Source organism: Hyaena hyaena, unplaced genomic scaffold (assembly GCF_003009895.1).
Source record: "Hyaena hyaena isolate Hyena2069 unplaced genomic scaffold, ASM300989v1 scaffold_235, whole genome shotgun sequence".
NCBI lineage: Eukaryota > Metazoa > Chordata > Mammalia > Carnivora > Hyaenidae > Hyaena > Hyaena hyaena.
Window position 1 is genome coordinate 132,495 of NW_024080867.1, and position 6,079 is coordinate 138,573.

Here is a 6,079-nt window from a genome sequence, read left to right on the forward strand (position 1 = left end):
CTCTCTCTCTCTCTCTCTCTCTCTCTCTCTCTCTCCCCCTCCCTCTTCCCTCTCTCTTTCTCTCTCTCTCTCTCTCCCCCCTTCCTCAGCCTGGGCTCTCTTTTACTCTCTCAAAAATAAACATTAAAAAAATTTTTTTTAAATAAATAAATAAAACAAAAGCTCAGCCCATTTGAAATGACTTATGGGAAAACTTTCCAAAACACTCTGACTCCTTCTTACCTCCAGACTCAGAGGTTTCTCTGGCCATTAAGCGTATAATTAATCCCCAGCACGTAAAGAACGCACTCGACAAACATGGAAACATCCCCTCCCACTACCCACTGAAGTTAAGCTTCATCCAAATGAAACTGGAGACTTGATGTACATCAAAATATGGAAAAATAGGGACGCCTGGGTGGCTCAGTCAGTTATGCATCCGGCTCCTGATTGTGGCTTCGATCATGATCTCATGGTTTTTGAGTTCGAGCTCCGCATCAGGCTCTACACAGGCAGTGTGGAGCCTGACTGGGATTCTCTCTCTCCTCCCCTCTCTGTCCCTCCCCTGCTTGCTCTTTCTCTCACCCTGTCTCAAAAATAAACTTAAAAAAAAAAATTGGAAAAACGGGTCACCCCAGGATTAACTGTACCCTATTTGGCCAGGGCCCCCACCCAGTACCATGAGCCACATGCTCTTCCTCCAAATTAGAAGGCATCCTACCTTCTCGAATCCCCCAGACTAAAAAGGTATCTACTCAGAGGCCCAGCGGGAGATGCTACCAGCACCAGATGACAACAATATTCCTGTGAGCAGCTCACTGACCTGAAACTTCAGTTCTGGAAACACTCTCAAAATAAGGCGAGCCTCAATGGAAAAAGTCCTCAAATTTAAAACATAATAATCTCGGGGCGCCTGAGTGGCGCAGTCAATTGAGCGTCCGACTGTTGGTTTTGGCTCAGGTCATGGTCTCAGTTTGTGGGTTTGAGCCCTGCACTGGGCTCTGTGCTGACAGTGCAGAGCCTGCTTGGCATTCTCTCTCCCCCTCTCTGTTCCTCCCTGACTTGTGCTCTGTCTCTCTCTACATTTAAAATTTAAAAACAAAAACAAAAACAAAAAACCCAGCAACAAAAGAGGCTCCTGGGTCGCTCGGTCAGTTAAGCGTTCAACTTTGGCTCAGGTCATGATCTCGCGGTTTGTGGGTTTGAGCCCTGCAGGCTGTGTGCTGACAGCTCAGAGCCTGGAGCCTGCTTCAGATTCTGTGTCTCCCTCTCTCTCTGTCCCTGCCCCACTCACGCTCTGTTTCACAAAAATAAATAAACATTAAAAATAGAGAGTGAGGGGCGCCTGGGTGGCTCAGTCGGTTAAGCGTTTGACTTTAACTCAGGTCACGATCTCACGGTCTGTGGGTTCGAGCCCCACGTCAGGCTCTGTGCTGACAGCTAGCTCAGAGCCTGTAGCCTGCTTCAGATTCTGTATCTCCCTCTCTCTCTGACCCTCCCCTGCTCACACTCCCTCGTGCTCTCTCTCAGAAATAAATAAAACATTAAAAAAAATTTTTTTTAAAGAGAGCGAGAGGAAGAAAAAAACATAATCACCATCTGTATGATACTAGTTCTGTTCTGATTTCTTCACCCTTACGGTTTGCTGCCAGGCCCCTTTAACAGATTAAATCATTCTCTCCATGACTGGTAATAAACACCACAGCTTATTGTTAATACGCAGCACAATAATGTTCTAGTCCCCTCTTCCTTTGGTATGATGTTACAATGAACACTTTCTTAATGTTAGTTCTTGTCACCATTATCCTAGAAATGCCAAAAGCTATCAACACAGTGGACTTTCCCTGGGGGATAACTTCCCCAGTAAATATCAGTAAGATCACAGCAAAAAGAAACTCACAAAACACTGCTCTTCTTACTGCTTGGACCTTGCATACTTGCATCCTGTTTGCTACAAGTTGTGTCCAAGCCCACAGAGACCATAAAATCACAAATGGTAGTAACACGAGGTTACACGAGGTAACAGCTTGGGGACCCACAAGCAGACCTAAATCTAGCTGAGAGAGGGCGCCTGGGCGGCTCAGTCGGTTAAGCGTCTGACTCTGACTCAGGTCATGATCTCGTGGTTTGTGGGTTCACGCCCTGCGTAGGGGCCTGGAGACTGCTTGTGATTCTGTGTCTCCCTCTCTCTCTGTCCCTCCCCCACTCATGCTGTCTCTCTCCATCTCTCAAAAATGAATAAACATTAAAAAAAAATTTTTTTTTTAATCTAGCTAAGGGGAAATTCTGCTCTTCAGTCAATCCTTATGACATGCCCATGCCTGGCAGGAAGTAGCTCCAGGAACAGATCTGCTGGTGCCCTTCGAGAATGAGGAGAATGAAACTAGGAGCTAGGTTCCTAGCTAGACCCCAACACCTGACCTCCCCTGCCCACCTGCATGTCTTCACCGACCCTTGTCCCACATTTTCGTTCAGTTCTTCTTTCCTGCTTATCTTTCAATTCGGGCAAGAGACCTGAGGGGCACAGCCTCCCATCATGGAAATGGAAGCTTCCAAACCTCAAGCGATAAGGGTGTCCTGACAAAGAGCCGCAGTGCTCTGGTCACTGACACCAACGTGAGCTTATTAACCTCCAAATCACAGCTGCAGATGAGCCATAGAGTGACTGACAATTACCTCAACCTCATTATAATACTAAATCTCACCTAAGGAGCACAAGCCCCATTGATGTAACAAAGTACAGACCTGTTTCCCTACGGAACGTGCAGGAGCTTACGTAACATGAAAAGGCTCCCCTTTCTGAACATCCCTTCTAGCTCTAAATAAAAGGAACCCACTCAGCCTCGCTTGGGAAGTCAAGGCTTCGTAAGTTATTCCCAAGGATCTCCTTATTTGCTGCAAATAAAATTCCCTTTGTGTCACAACTTTACCCAGCGTAAAGGTCAAGTAGCCTTTAACCGTGTTAAGTCACTTGGTGACTCTTACCTGGTGTACCTTCTGTCCGTCACTCACCAGGGAGTGAGCTCACGTTACTTTGGTTATATTAAAGATAACTAGTTCTGGCTTAGGTGTGTTCCCTGCTTCATCCGTAAGGTAATTTTTAACTCAGTAATGTGTCCTACTATATTCTCTAGCTCTGAGTTAAGAAGATGGCATCGGATCCACAAAACCACTAGATATGCTGTGTGTTTACCAAGATAAATTGTGACGTGAAAGCACTGACACAGTCATACACATTTGAGTACTTTATTTATATCATACAGTATATGTTGTGTCTCTGTGTCTTAGATGGAAAGTTTTAGTGGGTTACAAATGTACTTAGCAAATTCTAATGTGAATGTGAACTTCACAACAATGCACTGACATCTTGTTGAAATGCAGATTCTGTTCATGAGTTCTGGGGTGGGATCTGAGTCTGCATTTCTAACGAGGCAGTAGCCTGTGGGCCAAGGGATACATTTTTTAAAAACAAAGATGTAGAACTCCAAGAATTCTTGGAGGACTGGGAACTGAAGGCATTTTACAGCCACTGCAGGTTCCACTAGAATGGCAAAAATGGCCCAACAATACTTTTTGAGCATTTACCGGTTATTACATAGCATTGTAATGATTTTTTCATAAATTAATGCACAAATAAATAATAATCTTACAGAACATATTCTTCTTCCTTTTTTTATGAGAATATTTTGTCAAACATCCAGTACATGGAAGGGATCAGGCTTCAATCCAGGTTATCTGCTGTCGAGTTGATCTAAAATGACGCAGAGGTCAATACACAGGGAAGCCTCCAACCCAATGTTCATGAAGGTGTCAAACCTGAGAAGCGTGACGGAAACAAGACAGGATCCACACAAAACTGATCTACCCTTTCTTTACGTTTTAAGCACACATCCACACAGATAAAAAGTAATTATATACACATTAAAAGTGAGAGAGTATCAAACTGCCCTGGTAACTTAAACTAAGAAACATTTTCAATGGTGTAAAACTTATATATCCATGTGTGGATGATGTGTGTTTTAATCACATTATGAAAACACACAGAACGCTGTAAAGAAAACAGCTATCTCCTGTATATATCTTAAGTTTCTAGAATTTGAATAAAAATTTGGGGAGAAAAAAGTAAACAGCTAATGTTTCTGAGTCTAGTATTTCACTGAAAATTTTTTCAATAATCATTAATGCCATGTTAGATTTTAGAATTTTAAGGCACAAAAACATGTTCATTTATGGGATTCTTGTTTTCTTTTTCTGAAAATACAAAGAGTGTGTCTGAGACATGAGTGCGGAGTAAAATGGAAACTTGCAGGACAATGGCCTGAATTATTTAGCAACAGGAGTGCCAGAAGTCGGTATCTCCAGAGTACACAAAAGTGAGAGTCTTCATTTTCCAACGGAAACTACACGAAGAAAGAAGTATGCAGTTTAAGTGTGAATAAATCCACCTAACTTCTTTACGAATGATAAAATGGAAAAGATTGATGTGATAAAGGAGGAACCGGTTAGAGAGCAAAGAGCCAAGTACAAGAAGTTAATTAACATCAGCTGTAATGAAGCAAACTGGTATCCGTGCCCGAGGCACACGAACGACACATATCACCGCTGTGTTGTTCCCCCCAAAGTGAATCGAAATATGAGTCTAATTACTAGAAACTGTGGACTCATGCAAATTACAAGCCACACGGAGCCCCCACGTCCTGTAATGTAATCATGTGTCTTTTAAACAGAGCACCTTTCACAGTCTAAACAGGCAAGGTTGTCTCTTTTCCAGAACTTTCCGAGTTATTCTGGGACACTTCTCCATTTTGCGTATTTAAAACTGCATTTTCCTAATCCTGGTCTACACCGGGCCCTTAAAGCATCCAGACGGGACCTGACGGTGACACGTTCCCCTTGCCGACCTCCCAGGACGCAGCCCCATCCGCAAGAGAGAACTTTGGGATTCCCTGAGGATCAGTCGCAGAGGGGACACTTTCGAGACGCGCAGGGCACGAGTTCCGAGTGACAACTGTTCACGTCCCGCTGGAAGCCGGGCTGGAGGGAAGGGAGAGGGCGCTGGAGCCGAGGGGAGCGTGTCTACAGCGCCAAGTGTCAGTATCCTTTTTTAAACAGCTTCCTAAAAATAGGCGAAAACACTCCCAAGGCAGGAACGGGAGAAGTAGCGGAATCAACATTTGCACCAAAAAAAAAAAAAAAAAAAAAATTTTAATTGAGAGCGAGCGAGCGCGTCCACGCGTGCGCGCGCGCGAGGAAGGGGCGGAGGGCGAGAGCGAGAGAGTCTCAAGCAGGCTCCACGCTCAGCCGGCGGCGGCCGCGGGGCAGGGGGGCGCTCCGGCCCACGCCCCCCCGGGACCGGGACGCGAGCCGACGCCCGGAGCCCCCCGGGCGCCCGCCCGCGACCCCGGCGGCTCCTCGCTGCACGGGGTCTCGGGGACAAAGAGATGACACGCTTGTGACGCGGGCCGCGCGGCTTACCTGGGACCCGGCCATTCCTTCTCGGTTGTGTGTTATTTGCTTTCCTCTCCTCGTCCCCTGGGTCGCTTTCTCCGGAGGCGCCGGCGGAGGAGTCGCGGCCGCGCCGGGCGAAGACGCCCCCGGAGGCACCGGAAGGGCCTCTCGGCGGCGGCCGCGAGCCGCGCGCCTGCAGGCGGGACGCCGGCGCGCAGAGCAGGCCCCACTTCCTGGTCCTTTGTGTCCGGAGCGGTTTCACAAACTCCCTGCGCTCCCGCCGGGGCGGCAGCCCCCGCCTCCGTCCTTCCCCGGGCGCCGCCGGAGGCCCCGAGTCCGTCCCCACGGGCTCCCTGGAGGGGCGGGAGGCGAGCGCGGCCCCTGGCAGCGGAGGCGGATGCCCACGCGGGCCGCTCTCCACGAGAAGCCAGCTCAGACCAGACGGGCCCAAGATGGCGGGTGCCATGACAGGAAACGCCTGCCCAAATAAGGAAGAAAAGGCGCGGAAACCCCGCTGCCCAGAAATGCCCACCCCGAGTAATAAATAGCCCACCCCCTAGTTAGCAACTGTCAATCACCCTTGGAATCCCGAAGCCCGGGGCCCCCAGCTCTCTCCCCCTCTCTCTCTTTCCCTCTGGGGAACCCAACTCTC

At 48.0% G+C, this 6,079-nt stretch overlaps 1 protein-coding gene across 1 annotated transcript in view; it reads right to left on the reverse strand.

Annotated features, from left to right (window-relative positions):
* The window catches only part of LOC120239712 (zinc finger protein 30 homolog), a 78,238-nt gene extending 72,408 nt beyond the window's left edge, over positions 1-5,830 (reverse strand). The window contains exon 1 of the mRNA XM_039244144.1: positions 5,455-5,830. The gene's annotated coding sequence lies outside the window, so the exon portion shown is untranslated. The remainder of the gene's footprint in view (positions 1-5,454) is intronic.
* Between the last annotated feature and the right edge of the window lie 249 nt (positions 5,831-6,079).